This window comes from Eptesicus fuscus, chromosome 8, assembly GCF_027574615.1.
Source record: "Eptesicus fuscus isolate TK198812 chromosome 8, DD_ASM_mEF_20220401, whole genome shotgun sequence".
Lineage (NCBI taxonomy): Eukaryota > Metazoa > Chordata > Mammalia > Chiroptera > Vespertilionidae > Eptesicus > Eptesicus fuscus.
In genome coordinates, this window is record NC_072480.1 from 85,321,861 (window position 1) to 85,342,090 (window position 20,230).

The 20,230-nt window shown below is 40.5% G+C and overlaps 1 long non-coding RNA gene across 1 annotated transcript in view; it reads left to right on the top strand.

Moving 5' to 3' along the window:
• Positions 1-704: 704 nt before the first annotated feature.
• LOC114233274 (uncharacterized) overlaps positions 705-20,230 on the top strand; it is a 99,320-nt gene continuing 79,794 nt past the window's right edge. Inside the window, exon 1 of the long non-coding RNA XR_003619422.2 lies at positions 705-762. This is a non-coding gene — a long non-coding RNA (uncharacterized LOC114233274). The remainder of the gene's footprint in view (positions 763-20,230) is intronic.

Sequence of the window (20,230 nt, forward strand, 5' to 3'; positions counted from 1 at the left end):
CATTTAGGATTGAAGAGTGCTAAGCTAACAGTCCAGCATGGATGAAAAGAATTTCCCTGAGATCATTGCCTTGGAAACCTGAGTGGCAAGATACATGGCTTGCATCAAATGGCAGTAAATATGGTCGTGCTCTAAGTGAAGCAATAACAATTAAACCCATCAACTTTCACTGAGGTTGAGAAAACAAAAGAGGTTCCAGTTTATAGTGGCCCCATGCCAGGAGACTGCCGAGACTGGAGGAAAATCAGACTGCAGACTGAAGAATGCTATCTTCTGAGAAGAATGTGCTAATGAAAAATTTCAGGAACAGCAGCTTCCTCAAGGTTTCTTCCAGAATGTTAATCAGCCAGGACTTCAAAGTCTAACTGGTCAGGTACACATTCTCTGGCAGGTGCAAGGCAGAGGAAAACAAAATATCCCCTGAGCCAACTTAGAGGGAATGAGATATGATGTTATATGCTGGCTGTTAACTTTTTCAGTAGCCGTAAATTAGCTTGTTATTGATGAAGGACTGAAATATCACCTAGACCTTTGAGGCTATGAGTATAGCTTATGGAGGAGGCAAAGGCAAAAAGAAAGAAAAATGCTGTCTTGAAAATGAACTTAGAGTTTTCTGACCTATTACAAGATTCAATAAATGTCCCTGGCCGTTGGCAAAAACGTTAATTTTAAGTCTCAGGTTCAACGAGTTCGCATCAATCTCCTCTAAAGTTACGTCTTTTGAGCAAAGTTCCAGCTCTAAAAGTTCTTTGGAGAGTTCAGGTAAAAGATTATAATTCTCAGTAACATGTTTTTGCAGCTATGACTCCAAAAGTTCTCAGCTACATAAGCAGGTGTGATGGAGTCAAACTCACATGTAGCAGGAAGAGTAAATACTCACTTGGTCAAAACCTACTGTATTTGAAGTCAAACACTAATGTTTGTGGCTCAAAATCTCATTTTTATATCCCCTTGCAAACAGAGAGGTAAACACTTCAATTTCTGACACAAAGTCCCCTATCTTGTGTTAACAGTTGTTCAATATCTCTGAGGTCGCCAGGGAGTTGCTGGGTTGTGGCAAAACGGTGTAGGGTAGTGAATTAAAACAGGGGCTTTTCTTCCAGAACGACCGAGTGTTATTCCTGCTGCTGCTACTTGACATCATGCACAGGTTACTCAGACTTTCTGACACTCAGTTCAAATCTGTAAATGAAAAGACTCACACCTATTCCATAGGGTTTTTATCAGAATTAACCAAAACATAAGGCTTGCACATCTTAGGTGTTCTATTTGGATGTTCTATTATTGCCTGAGCACATTGAATATGCACACTTGAATAGTGATCTAGCTTGAACATTTATTCTGGGAAATTATACTAGGGAACATCTCAGGTCATAAACTGATTCTGAGAAGCATTTCTAAAACCTCAGAAGTCCTTGTGATCCCATTTTTTTCTTGGTAGGGTTTTCACTGAACTCTCGCCAGGAGTATGCATTTCTTTTTTAAGAAGAGCTATTTTATCTTCCAGCAGTGGCTAGTTCAGAGTCATCAGAAAGCAGGCAGCAAGCAGAAGCTGAAATTAAAGTCATTGGAGATTACTTTTAATATACGAGCTTACAATATTCATTCATTTTTAGACTGCACATACATGCTTATCACAGAGACTGTGGTTGGTTGTCTTATCTGCCTCTTTCTAGCATGACTCTTTTCTTCTCTCCTTCCTACCGCCCTGGAAACTAATGTGACCTTGAAACGGTTTTGTGCCATTTCTTTTCTGGTTCGATGTCTCTGTGGAGAATTAGAGGTAACTCCAATTCATCTTTCATTCCTTACTTTGAGTCCTCCAGACTTGATAACTGGTTCCTTCCTAGGAAAGATAACATTCCAGGGCTCTCCTCCCATTGAACTTCATTCTCCTTTCACTTCTGAGTAGTGAACCACCTCATAATTATTATTCTTCACATGAAACTCTCCTAGTGGACTTTCTGTTCTTTTATTTGTTCTTATGGATAAGAGGATGAAATGTGAGTTAGAAGATAATATTATAAACTCCATTTTCATCTGAATGAACAGGACACCAAGAAAGTTCTAATTAAGGTTGCAGGATCAGGCTTGGGGGAAAATGAATATCTATAATAATAATAACATAATATGCTAATTAGACCGGTCATCCTTCTGGACGACCTTCTGGACGAAGCCAGGGCTGCAAGGGAAGCCCGGGTACCAAGTGCCAGAGGGAAGCCAGTGCCGGCAGCTGGGGGAAGGAAGACCTACTCTTGCATGAAATTTGTGCATCAGGCCTCTAGTAGATGATAGATAGATGATGGATGGATAGATATCTTCAGTAGGGGCCACATGACTCTGGCCTTAATCTTATCTTGTTTAGAGTATTTAAATGGACATAGAGAAGATGTCACATTTTCTGATGAGCCAAACGTGGAGGATAATTAAAATGAAAATTGAAAGAAGAAAAAGCTAGATTATTTCAACATATTGGAGTTATGGACTAATGCCAATAGAACTTAATAGGAATGAATATAAAAATCCTTATTTGATATTAAAAAGACTATTCTACCTAATAAAACAGTAATATGCAAATTGACCACACCTTCGCTATGCCCAAGCCACGCCCACCATCCAATCAGAGTGAGTATGCAAATAAACCCGACCAAGATGGCGGTTAATTTGCATACATAGGTGCCCTGAGCTGACCCCATGCGACAGATTGCAGGGAGCTGGGGTCCGCTCTGGCACCAGACCGAAAGCCTCTGCCAGAGGCTTTTGGCCTGGAGTCGGAGCGGACACCCAGCTCCCTGCTTTAGATGGATGGTGGGCGTGGCGGACACCCACCCAGCTCCTAGCTCTGATTGGATGGTGGGCGTGGCGAGCGGACCCCCTGCCATCGATTGCAGGGAGCTGGAGGTTTCTTCGGCCTGGTACACCAGCAGACCCCCTGCGATTGATCACCTGGGCAGGGAGCTGGGGGTCTGCTTTCGTCCTGGGCAGGAGCGGACCCCCTGTGATTGATTGTAGGGAGCTGGGGGTCCACTCCTGCCCAAGAGGCTTTTGGTCTGGGCAGGCCTGGGCAGGGGCTGAGCCGGTCATCAGAGGGAGCTCGAGAGGCCTGCCCAGGCCTAAAGCTTTGGCCAGAGGCTTTAGGCCTGGGCAGGGCCCAGCCCTCCATTGGTGTGAACTATAGAGGAAACACCTTTTCTGACTGCACATTGGCTAAGCTTCCTGTATGCCACTGGTAATATTCTTAGTAACTTGGGTAATAAGAATCCAAAAAGGTGATCTAGGGTTTTTCCACCACAATTCTGGAGAAAAAAATGAAGGTCCGCTGATGGAGGGCTAAGAAATGTCATATCCTGCCCTAGCTGGTTTGACTCAGTGGATAATGCCTCAGCCTGCAGATAGCAGGGTCTGGGTTTGATTCTGATCAAAGGCATGTACCTAGGTTGCAGGCTCCTCCCTGGCTGGGGCCCAGATCAGGGCTCATGCAGGAGGCAACCAATCGAAGTATTTCTCTCTGTCTTTCCCTTTCTCTTCCACATTCTCTAAAAGTCAATGGAAACATATCCTCAGGTGAGGATAAAAAATAAAGAAAGAAATCCATATCCTATGAAAGACACATCTTGAAAATGCCTAAAGAAAGTTGTCATTTTTTCTTGGTGAAGGGATTGGAGTCCATGTTGATGAAAACACCTTGGTGGCTGTGGTGACTGACAGTGGCTGCAGCAGTGGGGTGATGGGGCTGGTGCCTTCCCCTGACCAGCCCGGTTTCCTCCCACAAAGGGAGGCCAGACTGCAGCTTAGGTACGCTCCCTGTGGGGCGCGGGCCTAAGCCATCAGTAGGACATCCCCTGAGGGCTCCCAGTATGTGAGAGGGGGCAGGTTGGGCTGAGGGACCCCCGACCCCCAGTGCATGAATTTCGTGCACTGGGCCCCTAGTATTATAAGAAAGTAATGAAATGTTAAAAAACAAACCCACAATGATGGTGATATGTCAAAGGAACATCAAAGCTAACTGAAAGAGCTTCCAATGGCCAAAGCTGGAATAATTTGAGCAACATGATAAATAAATAGTATCAGATTATAACCCAAAGTGTAAAATAAATATCCATGAATTCATACTAATATAAATAAATGCTTGAGTAAGTTAATAATAGTTTATTACTATAAATTGAATGATAGAGAAATCTGTGAAGAAGGTTACAAATAGTTTATGTAGATACTCTGCCCTCAAGGAGGCGGAGTAACAGCTCTCTGCTGTTTAAGTGTGGTCTGTGCAGAGTGACTTCTTCCCAAAGAGTACTATGTGGACAGGCCTCCCAATAGTGACATGTATCTGTCATTATAGTATCACACAGAGTACTTTCACTGCCCTAAACTCCTCTCTGCTCCACCTAGTCATCTCTCCCCCATACCCCACCTCTGGCAACCGGTGATCTTCCCACTGTCTCCATAGTTTTACCTTTTCTAGAATATCATATAGTTGAAATCATACTGTCTATAGCTTTTTCAAATTGATTTCTTTCACCTAGTAATATGCATTTTAGTTTTCTACATGTCTTTTCATGGCTTAGTAGCTCATTTGTTTTACGATTATACTTTTATTTTTGGTTTTGTTACAGCAGCGAGCATTAATTTAACTATTACAGCAAGCCAAATTATAAATTATACTAGAGGCCTGGTGCATGAAATTTGTGCAGGGAGGGGTTGCCTCAGCCCAGCCTGCACCCTCTCCAGTCTGGGACCCCTTGGGGGATGTCCGACTGCCGGTTTAGGCCCGATCCCCAGGATTGGAGTCCATGTTGATGAAAACCCCTTGGTGGCTGCGGTGACTGACAGTCGGACATCCCTCTCACAATCCTGGACTGCTGGCTCCTAATTGCTCACGTGCCTGTCTGCCTAGTCGCCCCTAATTGCCCCCTCCTGCTGGCCTGATCACCCCTCACTGCCTCTGCGTGCCGGCCAGGCCACCCCAACTGCCCCCCCACTGCCGGCCTGGTCACCCCCAACTGCACCCCCCGCCAGCCTGGTCACCCCTCACTGCCCCCCCTGCCAGCCTAATCGCCCCCAACTGCCCCCCCGACCTGGTCATTTCTAACTGCCCCCCCTGCCTGGTCACCCATCACAGCTGGCCTGGTCGCCTCTTACTGTCCCCCCTGCCTTCCTGGTCACCCATCACAGCCCTCCTGCCGGCCTGGTCGCCCCATGCAGCCTGTTGTTCAGTCGTTTGGTCGTCCTTCACTAACCCCCCTGTCGGCCTGGTTATAGGCAGCCATCTTGTGAGGGCGTGAGGGTTAGTTTGCATATTACCTCTTTATTACATAGTATGTTGGAAGGAATGATTTATACTTTTATAGTTCTTAAACAAATAGCAGCCTCTTTTAGAATCTATATAAATATCTAATAAAAGATTACTGCTATTTACAATAAAATAACATTGCCTTTTGTGAAAAATCTAATCCATAGGGTATTATGCTTTTATTATCATATATTTTCTTACTAAAGTCCCCCTCTTAGTTTTATAATCCATTCTTCTCCATCTCTATAGCTTTTGCCTGATGTTTTCCTTTCCTCCCAAACCTCCATTCCACTGTGCAGGAGAGAGTATATGTTTTTCCTTCAATATTCATTGTCCACTTGAATCATAGTAACAGGACCCTTGATTTTAAGCTATACATATGACCACAAAATTAAATATTATGTTTTGCAGCATATGTTGTAGCTAGGTGTAAATATTTGATTTGGCTAGGTTCTTACCAACTGGGTTTAAACATCAATTTGTGCAACTTCCAGGAAGTATCCTCTTTCCTAATTGCTGGAATGTGGAAGTAATTGCTAGAGTTCCAGCAGGCATACTGGACCTAGAGGTGACCTTGGGGATGGAAGCTATGCCTGGCAGAAATAGAAGATAAAAAGAGACTCAGCTCTTGTCACTAAGGAATACCAAGTCAGCCCTGAATGGACTGCCTACGATTCCCGCACCCCCAAGGGATATCACATTTATTTTTCTGTAACTTAATTTATATCTAGCATTCACATTCTTCCCAGCAGAGGAAAATTTAATTAATTTAGAGAAAACTCAGGCAGAATAACATATATATTAGACTGCTTGAAATTGTAACACAGCTCATTAAAGCAGTTTAATTTTCTCAGTCTTTTCCCCTATCATTTTAAGTAGTTTTTATTTCCCTATCTTTTTGCCCATTAATCTTTTTGTCTACGGGCAGAATCTGCTGTCCATACTATTGGAGCATTGATTTTTTAAAAATCCTTAGACATATTTTCATTTCTAGAAGCTTTATTTAGGTCTTTTAAAATATTTTCTATGTCTCTACTGACATGCTCGAGCATTCTACTACTTGATTGGAGATCTATAGTTGTAATAACTTTTAATGTTCTCATCTACTAATTCTGTCATACATAATTAAGAATCTGTTTCTATTGGCATTTCTCCTCATTAAGAGTCATACTGTACTGCGTTTTTGTATGACTGTAAATTTTTTATTGGATGCCAGACACGGTGAATTTTACTAAGTACTATATATTTTGTGTCCCTATACATGTTGTTCAGTTTCTTCTCCCTTGAATGTGGTTAAGTTACTTGGAAATAGTTTGATCCTTTTGAGGCTTGCTTTTAATATTTGTAAGGTGGGACCAGAACAGCCTTGTTATCTGGGCTAATTTTGCCCACTACTGAGATAATACTCTGCTGAGTACTTTACTCAATGCCCCAGGAATTAACAGCTTTTGCTTTTTTTTTTTTTTTTTCTGGAGGGAACACAAGCTGTTCTGAGTGTCAGTTCCAGAGATTGTTCCCTCTTCTCCTTACAGGGGGTTCTTTCCGCACCCTTGGCTGTTTTCCTCACATACACACTGAACGATGCTCAGCACATCTGCGGGGAACTCTGATCTGTGCACCTCTCCCTTCTCTCGTATTTGCCCTGTGAATTCTCGCTGGTGTAGCCTGTCTGGATTCCTAACTCTGCGGGACTGCTGGGCCCCACCTGGTGTCCCCACCTGCGCTGCAGCCAGGAGACTCAGCAGTCAGCTGAGGCATCTTGTTTGTTTCCCCTCTTGCAGGGAAGACTGTCCTGTGTGGCCTGGTATCAAGTCTGGAAACCATTGTTTGAAATATTGTATCTATTTTTTTTAATTGTTTCAGATAGAAAGGTAAACCTGGTCCCTACTACCACATTTAGTCAGAGGGAGAAGATCTTGCATTCTTTTTAAATAAGAGAAATAAATGTATCTCCCTGTATAGCTGCTCTTGACAAAATTCTAATAATAACCTTAAATAAACAGGCCACTAAATTTCAGTTGGATGCCAATGGTTCTAAATAATTTTTCAGAAATCAATACATTTGATGAATATATTTTTCCTGGATGAAGGAAGACAGTCCATTGTGTATTTCTTGCGGTGCTGTAAGGTTATGAAATCGCCACAGAGGAAACGGATTTTATTTGAGGACTGATTAACCAAGGATCAGCTCCTCTCCCGGGGCTGAACTTGGCTCTTCAGTAATGAATAGGCTTAATTAGTAACCTGCTTCTTAGATATGGATGCTAACTCTCAAACTCTAGCTACACACACAAACACCCAGAGTAAAACAGTTTCACCAGCTGGAGGGAGGACTTTCCAAGCATATACTCGCAACGCATGGGCATCGTCCAAGCTCCGGCCCTGTTATCTTGCTCTACGCAACCTATCTCCAGCCTTGTGCAGGCAGTTACGTGGGAGGCTTGTTATGTCTGTCTTTAACATGTTCTATTTTCACATCTTTTTTACTCACTGGAGCCCAAGCTTCAAAGATGATATACTAAAAGGAACATTGAAATAAGACACATCTGAGTTTACCAACACTTGGTCACTGTACATACTTCATTCATTATTCATTACTTAGTCTTAGTTTCCTTTGGGTAGGTAATACTCCATCTTCTAGATCAGTGGTTCTCAACCTTTGTAATGCCGCGACCCTTTAATACAGTTCCTCATGTTGTGGTGACCCCCAACCATAAAATTATTTTCGTTGCTACTTCATTACTGTAATTTTGCTACTGTTAATGAATCGTGTGTGTATTAAAGGGTTGCGGCATTAGAAAGGTTGAGAACCACTGTTCTAATGAAGGAAACTAAGACGAAGTAATGAATAAGTTTTGAAAGAACTAAATGAGATAATTCAGTGAACTTAGAAGCAGGCACTGAAGTGTTTCATAGGGTATATGTATTAAATAAACGTTGATGGATTTCCTTTTCCATTCAACATTCTTCTTTCCCTTTATCCTCTGTTTTTTGTTTGTTTTAAAGAACCATCCTAATGAAATATTCAAAATGAAGAAAAATTAATAAGGGTCATTTTAGTACTTGAAGTGTTATCTATAAGGATGCTGTAAATACATTTTTATCCACCTTTTATCTCAAATGCAAATATCATTTGACTACAACTATCAGATAAAATAATCCACAGAGAATGCCAACTCAGGAAGTAACAACTGTGGCCTCTGAAATAAGCATGCCAATGTCTAAGAAGTCACTTTAAAAACACTTCTGGCTTCTAGTAAATCTCTACCCAGTACTAACATTGGCTTGCATTTAATGCAGGAGGTAATGGGAGGTCATTTGAGTTGTCTGGAAGCATCCAAGAACTTTTATTGCTGTTCTCAGAGTAGAGCCAAGGACTTAATCCTCATCCATAAAACGAAGACATTTGATTAGATAACTTCCAGCTGTAAAAATTGTATGATTGGCTAATTATTTATTATGGAGGTCTAGCTCTTTAAATGTATCTCACATGAATCAATTTATGTCAATTCAAGCCCAATGGAACAAAGCCACAAAGAAAAAAGTTTGTTTTGCATTATCTTGGCTTGCACATAGTGGACTGCAAAATAATAATAATAATAATAATAATAATAATAATAATAATAATGATATTTTATCCTGAAGAGAATTTTAAAATTTATAGAGCCATCAAGTAGCTTTCCCTATACAAACTGTGATTATGAGGTGTGGAGAGGGGGAATAAAAATAATAGAAGAGAGAAGGCTCAGAATTTTCTTCTGCCATTATTTAGCACCATCTTCTTTCTGCTGGCAATGACAAACATAAGACTTTCCTCCTCTCATGATAGCCTCTTGTCAGATAAGAACTAACCCCTTATCTTTGATGGGATTTTCCCCAACATTGAGCATTTTCATCCAATACGTTCTATTAAGTGGAGGAAGAAGGAAGAGCAGGTAGAGAATCTCTCTCCCAGCATTCTAACACAATATTTAACATTTGTTCAGCAGCATATTGGATGTGTCTTTGTCCTGAATACCTCCTCAGACTTCATCACCAATAAAAAAATACTTTCCACCGTGGACATCTGAAAGACATAGGAGGGAACACATTAGGAAAAATGTTTCTTCAGCAGCCATTACCTTTCTCGCCCCCACCTCCTCCGCCCCCCGCGCCCCTTCTATTACCTCTCTAGAATAGAATTGCAGTGCTGCCGATTCCTGTGATTAGCAGTACTATTTTTATGGCACTCACTCTAGGCAAGTTTGGCACCTGGTAGTGCAGCCATGCTCCACTGAACAGCCATCAGCATTCAATCTACCATTTGCAAACTCTTAAAGGCAAATGGAAAGATGACCTTAATTGAAAATCAGCATAATCTTCTTCTATGGGGAAAGGCTCTCACAGTTTTATCTAAATGTGTAAAGACGATCTCATGACAATTAATCTAATTATGGCCACAGAAGTTAATACAGATTGTGTCTTTCTCACCATGAAGGGTTTCTCCTTAACCAACTCACTTTTCAATGCACAGGAAGGATCCTGTTAGAAAGAAATTAGATAAGAGAAGTTCAAATATTTCTCAAATGTTTTGGGTATACAATTGTGTGTGAACATCTCATCATTGAATCAATCAATCTTTATAACAATTTATGACAATAAGCTTGCTTTTAGGATTCATGATCAGTCAATCAATCAATAACTTTTATCTTGATGCAAAGCCGAACTCTGAACAGAACTGTGCTATACTCTTGGGTAGGTCTGTCAGTTCAAAATATGTTTCGGCTGGGATTAAAATATATGATGAAATTGAAGGATGCTTGAATGTACACTTCATTCTTTCATCTAACAAATATGTATCAAGTAATAACTATGTTTCAAAACTGTTCTTAGAAGATGGCACTGTGGTGAAAACAAACAAACAAACAGAAACAGACAAAACCTTTGCCCTTTAAATCACCCCCTGTAAAATCTAGTGGGAGCAACAGACATTAGATATTTAAAAACCCAAATAAATATCTATATATATAAAAGCCTAAGCGACTGGCCGACCGTTCAACCGGCTGACTGTTCAACTGGCTGACCATCAGACCGATTGCTATATGTGCACTGATCACCACGGGGCAGATGCTCAACACACAGGCATGGAAACATGGAACAGACTGATGAATCTCAGAGGGAAGAGGGGAGGAGGAAGGTGGGAAGAGATTAGCTAAAGATCTTATATGCATACTAGAGGCCTGGTGCACAGATTAGTGCACCAGTGGGGTCCCTTGGCCTGGCCTGTGGGGATCAGGCTGAAACCATGCACTGGTGGGGGTCTCTTGGCCTGGCCTGTGGGGATCAGTCCGAATCCGTGCACCAGGCATCCAACATCCCCAGAGGAGTCCCGGATTGCGAGAGGGCACAGGCCAGGCCGAACGTGCATCGGGCCTCTGGTATAATTATAAAAGACTAGTGGCCCAGTGCACAGAATTCGTGCACAGGAGGGGGGTGTCCCTCAGCCTGGCCTGCACCCTCTCCAATCTGGGACCCCTCGAAGGATGTCCTACTGCTGGTTTACAGGGATCAGGCCTAAACTGGCAGTCGGACATCCCTCTCGCAATCCAGGACTGCTGGCTCCTAACCACTCACTTGCCTGCCTGCATGATTGCCCCTAACCACTCTTCCTGCTGGCCTGCTCACCCCCAACTGCCCCCCTGCTGGCCTGCTCACTCCAAGCTGACTCCCCCTGCTATCCTGATCACCTCCAACTGACCCCCACTGATGTTCTGCTTGCCCCCAACTAGCCCCCCTGCTGGTCTGCTCATGCCCAACTGCCCCCCTCCACCAGCCTGATCACCCCCAATACCTCCCCCCACCAGCCTGATCACCCACAACTGCCATCCCATCCTGGCCTGATCACCCACAACTGCCTTCCCCTCTTGGCCTCTAACCGCCTCTACCTCAGCCCCGCCACCATGGCTTTGTCCAGAAGAATGTCTGGAAGGTCTCCCAGTCTAATTAGCATATTACCCTTTTATTAGTATAGATAGAGGCCTGGTGCATGGGTGGGGGATGACTGGTTTGCCCTGAAGGGTGTCCATATCAGGGTGGGGGTTCCCTTGGGGCATGGGGTGGCCTGGGCAAGGGGCCTGTGGTGGTTTGCAGGCCAGCCACACCCCCATGGGGTGAGGATCCCTGCTGGGAGGGCGTGGCCAGTCTGGGTGAGGGGCTGAGGGCTGTTTTCAGGCTGGCCATGCCCCCCAGTGGGGACTCTTACTCCATGGGGGCGTGGCCAGCCTGGGTAAGGGGCTGAGGGCCATTTTCCAGCTGGCCACACCCCCTTCAGGGTGGGAGTCCCACTGGGGTGCCTGGCCAGCCTGGGTGAGGGGCTGAGGGCTGTTTTCAGGCTGACCATGCCCCCTGGCAACCCAGGCTCCCAGCCCCTCTTTCTTTTTTTTTTTCCAGTGCCTCCTTCAGCGGCGGCCAGGGTGGGTGGGAAGCTTGGCTTCATCCATCGCCAGGGCCAACCCAAGCCTCCTGCTCGCTCCAGCTCCATGGCTGCTGCCATCTTTGTTGGGTTAATTTGCATACTCGCTCCTGATTGGCTGGTGGGTGTAGCGGAGGGATGGTTAATTTGCATGTTTCTCTTTTATTAGTGTAGATTAGGTTGCTGTGAAATAAAACAAAGGTAGTTCTCTAAATTGAGTTGCTTTCAGATGGGGGAGAAGGTCACAAAAGTTCTCTCTAGAAACATTTAAGTTGAAACATCAAGGATGAGTAGGATTCAACCAAGAGGAATGTTCAAAGGAAAAGTTTTAGGCAGAGGAAATATCAGCACCATCCAGTAGTGCTCAGAGATTCAAGTTTCACCAACAGAATCAACCATGAGGTGAAATAATTGCTATATTGTGTTTCTAAAAATTGGGAATTTCCTGGATGACGACATGGAGTTGGATAATTCTTGTGTATAGAATCTACAATGAAACACTCCAGTGATTTTCTTGACTGGATACAATTTCACATTTATAATGGCTAAAAATAAACTCTAGCTAGTAAGACTTGTCCATCTAATTTCACAGAAATTAAAGTAGCAGCTTCTATTTAAGATTATATTGTCAGACACACACAATAAGGTCAGAAAACCTTAGGATTTATGCAATTAAATATGTAGAGATGATTTCAGATGCAAGGTAAGACCTGTGGACTGATATGCTTCTTTACAGGAGGATAACTGTACCATTCAAAATCTAGTTTAAAATGCTCAGAGGGTCTGTGACCTTAAATAAACATGTTACTTCTTATTCTGGTAAATCCTGGTAGTTGTGCTATTCTCATAAGTTTAATAGCATTCAGAAACACTGCACTATTTGCATATATAGACCAAAGTCTATGAAGTTATATCTTAAAGCTCTGCAAAAGACAGAAATTTCTGGTCTGTATTATGTATATAACAACAGAACTGCCCTTCCCTCAGTGAAGTTGAAGAATGTGTTGACATTATCTTTATTAACTTCATTACCCTCTTAGAAAAACATTTTCCAAAGTGTAGTCCATGGAACACTAGATTCAAAGGACACTAATAGATGTTACTTAAAGAAGGAGATTTTTTTTAATAGAGTATGTGAAAATGCCAAATTAAACAAAGTAGAAAGAGTTACTGCCTAACTCTTAAGATCCCTTAAACTATTAATAATGTTCATTGAAAATATCACAAAAGAGGATTCACTGTGTAGTATTTTCTAGATGCATGTATCTAAGGAATCTTTTTCCATAGGTCATTGATGAAAATCAGCATGCTGTGGAGCATTCTTTGAATATACTTTCCTAAAATTTTTTTTAAAAAAATTGAATTAATTAGATGAGTGGGACAGATATCTAGGGATCATCTTACATGGAATTTTATAAAATATTAGTTAACAAAGTCCTGCAAGTGTTATTATTTCAAATATAACATTTAAAAAAATTGATACCAATAAAAACTAATACTGAATATTAATGTTATATTAATATTTGCTCCAGCAGAGTTCTTGCAGACTTAAGGACATATGAGACCACTGCAACCTGTGAAGACTATTTGTGCTGCACCTACTTTTCAGTCGTAACAAAATCCAGCCCTTGTTAGAAGCTATTAACTAGGCTAATTTGTTTTCTGCCACTTTAGTTACATCTTAAGGTCTAAAGGGCACATTGGCAGATAGCACTTACATGTTTATCAGTCTTTGTGTTTCTTCTAATGTTAGTAGACAAGAACATGCTCAAAGCTTAATATCTACTCTAGAAATATCTGGCATTAATTTGTCAACTTTGCTTTCTGAAAGCTTTCAAAATGCAGGCAAAGGAGTTTCACTTCCAGTAAAGATGTAGAAGTTTCTGGCAAACCATTTCTCCCATGAGAACAATTAGAAAAACCTAGATAATTTGGAGGGTTGTGGATATAAACAACTCAAAAGAACTAAATTCCAGAGAAGGAAAAGCACTCTTTAGGTGAGCAGATTGGCAGCCATTACCTACTGCCTTCTCACCCCCAGAGGGGAAATAAAGTTTCCATATCTGGGTATGACCAGAAAATTGAGCTTGCCATAACTGATGGATTCTTGTAGGAGAAAGAGAAACCACCATAGCTTTTAAAAGCTGTGCAGATTGGAAATGTCAAATTGGAATTAGGAGATGCCTCAACCACACAGCCGATTTCCACCACATGCTGATTTCCACCCATAGGACTTTTGTTGAGTATTGGGAATCATAGGAGTCTGGGCACTGAGCTAGAAAGATAGAGAGAAGTCTGCAGTTTCACAGTACTTAGAAGTCAAAGTCCTGCTTGAGGGAAGGGCTTGCAATAATTTCAAGACAGGTGCCATTTTCTTGAAGTAAAAAGTAAACTAAAACATGAAATCTGCAATCCAATTCTTACTGGCACAACATGATCAACTCCTCAACGGAAAGGACATGTATTTTTTGGGAGGCAAATAACAATACCTTCAGGACTTAGAATTTTATTATACTAGTACATATTGTTTGGCATATAATAAAAATGTGAAGTAGGAAAATATGACACAATTATTCAAAAGAATAATTAGCCAATAGAAGCAAAACCCACAAATGACCCAGATATTAGAATTGGTAGACAAAATCTTTTCAGTACAATTATAAATATGTCAAAGAAAATAGAAGGATGGACAAAAGAAAAAAAAACAGATGAATAATTTCAACAGAGAAATTAGATCTTCAAAAAAGAACTAAAGAACTAATTATACACTATAGAACTTACTAATAGAACATCATACCAAAATTAAGAACGCATTGGATGGGTATAACAATACCAGTGGAAGCAAGGATCAGTAAGCCAGAAGACAGGACTATATAAATAATGCAAATTGAAGTACAGAGTGAGAAAAAACTAGAATAATAACAGCAGAACAAAGCATAAGAGACATATAGAATACTATCACAGTAGGAATTCTAGGAGAGGAGGAAGAAAAGAGTTCAGAAGCAGTAGTTGAAGAGATAATGGTCAAGGCTTTATCCAAACTGATGAAAACTATCAAACCACAGATTTATGAATATGAAAATTAGGTTTCTGTTAAAAGGAAAAAGAAGAGAAATGATACTGGGTAGCTTCCTTCCAGTTTTCATTCCTTTGGTAAGAGAAAGTTTTATGTCTGAGGACTTGAGCTGAGCTTTGCAAATAACATTGGAATTAGACATCTGGAGAGAAGGCAGGGATTTATGTGAGTCTCACTTTGTGTTAAATGAGAAATACAATATATATTGAGAAGAGAATGACTAACCAACTGTCTGAATGGAGGTATTTTGTAAAGGAGCAAGGGAATCCTAGGAGAGGTAGGCTGAGGTTACTCAGTGAGAGACCTTATATACCAAGCTAAAGTTCTTGGATTTTATTCTCAAAGCTTAATTGAACTATTGAAAATTTTTAAGCAAGGAACTAACATGAGGAATCTGTTACTTGAGGAAGATTAATTTGGCAGTAAGTAGAATGAACTGGGAAAGGAAGAGAGTAGAGATGGGGAGGAGAGAAGAGCTCCAAATGTTGAAGTATAACCTGTCTTAGTTAGCATCAGGATATAATTCCTGAATTCAAATTGTGGCAGTGAAAATAAGTAAAGTGGACAGGGCCAGGGAGGACTGATCACTTAGCCACAAAATTCATATGCCATTTTAAGCCACTATAATTCATTCTTCTTATTATAGAGTCTAAATTTCCAGACATAATACTGTACAATTAAAATGCTTCTAAAATCTCAGCAAAAAAGCTCTCATATTCAGCAATAGTAGCACAATTATGTGTCTACAGAGTGACCATAAGTTTACATCTTTAAAATGTAATGACAAATCCAAACCTATAGAAATATTTAAAAATTAAAAATGCCTTGCCACATCTAATGTTCCAATTCCTACAATTTGAATTCTAATTTTATTCCAGACGATGCTGCACAAAGAACAAAGTTAATAATCCATATACTTGCAATTGTGAGACTGAGCTTAATGTGAAGCTTGGAGAAGTATATGAATGGTTTTAAAAGATAGTCATTTCACTGTGACTTTATTCAGTTGAGACAGTCTGATTTTGATTTGACTTGATTTCTAAAAAACATGGGTTGAAATCCATGGCAGACATGTTATTTATGGATAATTTAATATCTTAAAGAAGCAAGATATTCTGGGTCTATGGAAATGGTTCAGTGAATGCTTTTTTTAACCTCTTATTTTAAAGTTTACTACTTTAAACACTACTCCACTAATTTTTTTTCTCCTAAATTGTGATACCTGATACTGGAACAATATAGTCTATGTTTCAAACACAGCCATAGAGCACAAAAGTTAGTAAGATACCAAGGTTATTGTAATTTTTAACACATTTGCTAATACTTTCCTTCTGCTGCATGTTTATATTTTCTTCTTGCACAGCCCCTCACTTTAATTTTGAGAGCCTGCATTTTCTTTTCTCTGGTTCAAGTTTTATACCAGCAAGGACAGGATCTGTTTTGAAGTTCCATGAAGCATACTAAATGGATGTGACAACATATTTGATGAATATATAAGATGTGCTTAAAATGATGAATACCTGCTTTTATCTGTCTTCTAGAAGTCTAATTTCACACCTTTAATTTCAAATAGTTAAACAGTAAAAACTAATGTGAAAATGTGAGAAAATATTTAGATAATTTCCTCAGAGAGAATAATCCTGCTGCTAAGAGCAGCTCTCTCCAAGATGGCGTGCCTTTTTTAGCATTACTAGGCTTAATGGTGCTTGATGATGTTTTAACTATGTGATGATTTCCCAGCTATAAGAATCTCCTTAGACTTTCAGTCAATCCTTATTAATTAACAAGATTTTACTGAGCACTTGCCCTGTGCCTCCCACTGTGCTGGCCCCCGTTGCACTCAAACTGTATAAGACATCTTTTCGTTAAGGGGATTACGGCCTAGTTAGGGAGACTGGCAAGACTACTGCCTACAAATAATTAGAGAGCATTTCAGATGACTTGCAATATGCTAAAGAAGAGTGATGGTGATTGCTAGCACTTAGTGAATGCTTGCTGTGTGGCAGTCCCCGACTTAACCACTTTGATGTGGGTTCCAATTACAAGGGCTGTAGGCACTGCGGCAGGGATAGATCAGTATGGGCAAGACAAGGAGAGCAGCACAATCACAATCACAGGTACAGTTCCTAAACTTTTGATGGGATCTTCCTGATAGAACCTAGAGCTTCAGAGTAGTAAGGACTGGTGTGGAGGGTGATTGCAAAAATATCCCCAAATTTCACTCCTTGTGACTTGCGTTGGCCAATATAAAATGGCATTGTGCAGTATTCCAGTTCCAAGCCTAGGCCTCAAGATGCCTGTGTATTATTTTGCTCTCTCTCTTACTCTCATGCTTTCTTGGACACCTCCCTTTTGCTATGAGAACATGCTTGGCTGCCCCCTGGATCACTAGAGACCATGTGGAGCAGAGCTGAATCAGCAAAGCCTAGGTTATTCCACATCAGCCAGCCCCTAGCTGACCTGCAGGTTCATGAGTGAGCTTAGCTGTGATGACAGCAATAGCTAGCAGATATAAGTGAAAAGCAATTGAATGTTGAAAGTAAGACCTGTTTACCAAGAGTTAGTTAAAATCCTCTTTGATATATGTTCTTTACTTGGCCTTGCAGAACATCAGACAACCATTAATTTTTCTTGCTTCACTTCTTCCTTCTCAGTTTCCTTTGCTGGTTCATCCTCTTCATGTTAGAGAGGCCATAGCAGTCCCGTGGGCCTTCTCTCTAGCTATATCCAGTAGCTTATTAATTTTATCCATCCTCTTTGTTTTTCAATTCCATCTATGTCCTGGGAACTCCAAATTTTATATATTTAGCTTATATCTCTCTCCCAAAGTTCTATCAACTCTCTACTTGACATTTCACTCAGAAGTCCAAGAAGCTCATTGAACTCACTGTATATTCAAACCTGAGGTCCTGATCTTCCCTCTCATTCCTGCTCTACCACAGCCTTTACCATCCCAGCTTATCAAGCACTTGCTGCTTCTACCTTTATCCCCCTAAAGTCTATTCTCAACTCACAGCAGTCAGACAGATCCTTTTAAGAAATAAGTCACATCACAGCATATTTTAGCTCAAAAATTTTCAGTGGCTCTCCCTCTCCCTTTCACTCAGAGTGAAAACTGATGTGTTGGCTGTGGTCTCATGTGATCTAGCCTCTGTGAGCACCCTGAGCTTCTACTTCTCTGCTCCAGCTGTTTTGTCCTCCTTGTTTTAACTCAAACATGCTATATATACATGACCCCACTTTAGAGCCTTTGCTCAAGATGTCTCTTCCACCCGGAATTTTCTTTCTGAAACACATGCTTCTATCTTACGACTTTTAATGAGCTGCCCCTCCAGCTGACCACTCTTTCCCTGGATTTCTACATGACTGACTCCCCCACTGCATTCCAGTCTTTGCTCAAATGAGGCTTAATAAGAGCCATATAGAATATGTTTTGCAGAATATCCCGAGGGAAAAAAATCAAACCTGTGCAGAGAATATTCTTGGTCACTTATGTTTTCTCGACTCATGGAGTGGTGCTTGCCCAACTCTCCTTCAACAAATACCGGTTAAACAAATGAAGGCAAGAAGATGTGATATTATTGTTTTGGAAAATGGAAAAAAAAACCCACAAGTATGGGCTCAAAGCATGGCTTTTCTACTTGGTGGTGTGATACTTTGGGCAAGGATTTTAACATCTCTATAAAATGGTGATAAACTACTGCCTATTTTATGGAGCCATTATGAGGATTCAAAGAGTGAATTTATATAAAATGATTAGAGTAATGCCCAGCAGATTATAAATATTAAATAAATAGTGCATTTTATTAGTAGTAGTACCTACCTCATAGATTTGGTTCCAAGGACTGAATAAAATAATCTGTGTAAAGTTCTTAACATAGTAAATGCTTAGTTGATGTTAACTGATGATCTAGTTTCTGTATTTCAGGACACTGACTTCTCCACCCTAGAAAGCTGTTAAAAATAGCATTCCACTCTTAGAGTACAATATGTTTTAAAAAGAGCCTTTCTGAAATTTTATTCTTCTTCTCACCTCTGTGCTATTTATTGATTTAGCTAAGGTCTTCTTCCTAGGAATCTTCCTTGTTAATAATTGGCCAGTATTTTTCTTTTCCTAATCTATTACCCTATGAATATCAGTTTTCTCCTAATAAGCCACCATTTGTTTCTTTTATTGTTGTTGTTGTTGTTAATCCTCACCTGAGGATATTTTCCTCCCATTTATTTCCACAGAGAATGGAAGGGCGGGAGAGAGACAGAGAGAGAAACATCAATGTGAGAGAGACACATTGATTGGTTGCCTCCCTTACATCCCTGACCAGGGCTGGGGATGCAGCCTGCAACTGAGATACATGCCCTTGACTGGAATCGAACCCCTACCCTTCAATCTGTGGGCCAACACTCTATCCACTGAGCCAAACCAGCTAGGGCTCTTTCTTTTTTTTTTTTTAATTAAACATTTTTAATGTTGACATTATTGCACAGAAAGGTTTTTTGTATACAACTGTAAATGTCAACACGAATAGAAACCTTGCACATAATAAGTTCTTTACAAAAAGATTGTTAGTATTCTTTCATTATGGAATAGTCTTTTGGATCCTAGAAATTGGCTTACATTGATAAAGGCAGAATAACTGACATTTTGTTAGTGACTTATACTTATACTGCTTAGTAAGCACAGTGCCTTAGAATATATATTTGCTATCAGATTTTCTCCTGATAGAGAAGGAAGGACCTTATTATGCTGCTAACATTCATTATTTTAGACATTATGCCGAGAGAGAACAGAGAAGGCATTTGGAGGAATTTTTCTATAGGTCATTGGATCATCAGATTATTGTTCTGTGTTTCATTGATCACTATGGACTCTATCTTTGCAGATATGAACAATTACTAAATTCAATGAAAATAAGATTAAAGCCTCACTAAGAACTAGAAAGATGATAATAGAAGATCTCATTTTGCTGGCCCTGGGAAGTTTCCCACTTACTGACTTGCCTACTCTTTCATCCATCCCCCTCCCCAAGTCTATTGTGTGCTCTTTCTTCCCAGAAAAACTGAGTCTATGATGTCTCAATTCCTGGAAATGATTCATCATGCCAGCATAACATTTACTACCAATGCATGATATTTAGGACACTCATTTTCCCAATTCCCTCATCAAATTGAACAGAGCTGATAACCTTTCTTGAAGGTGCATATTATCATATACTGAAGTGAATTCACCAAACTATTTCAATTTTTTAAGTCATTATGTGGATATGAGTAGGAGTTTGTTGAGTGAATTATTACATGAAGTGGCTGGAGTCAATAGAACTGCACAGCTGAAGGGAGGTTGAGAGTTTCCTTCTGTAACTATCACCTTTGTTAATCTATATTGAAACCACCACCTTAATCAGATGGTAGTGTGTGT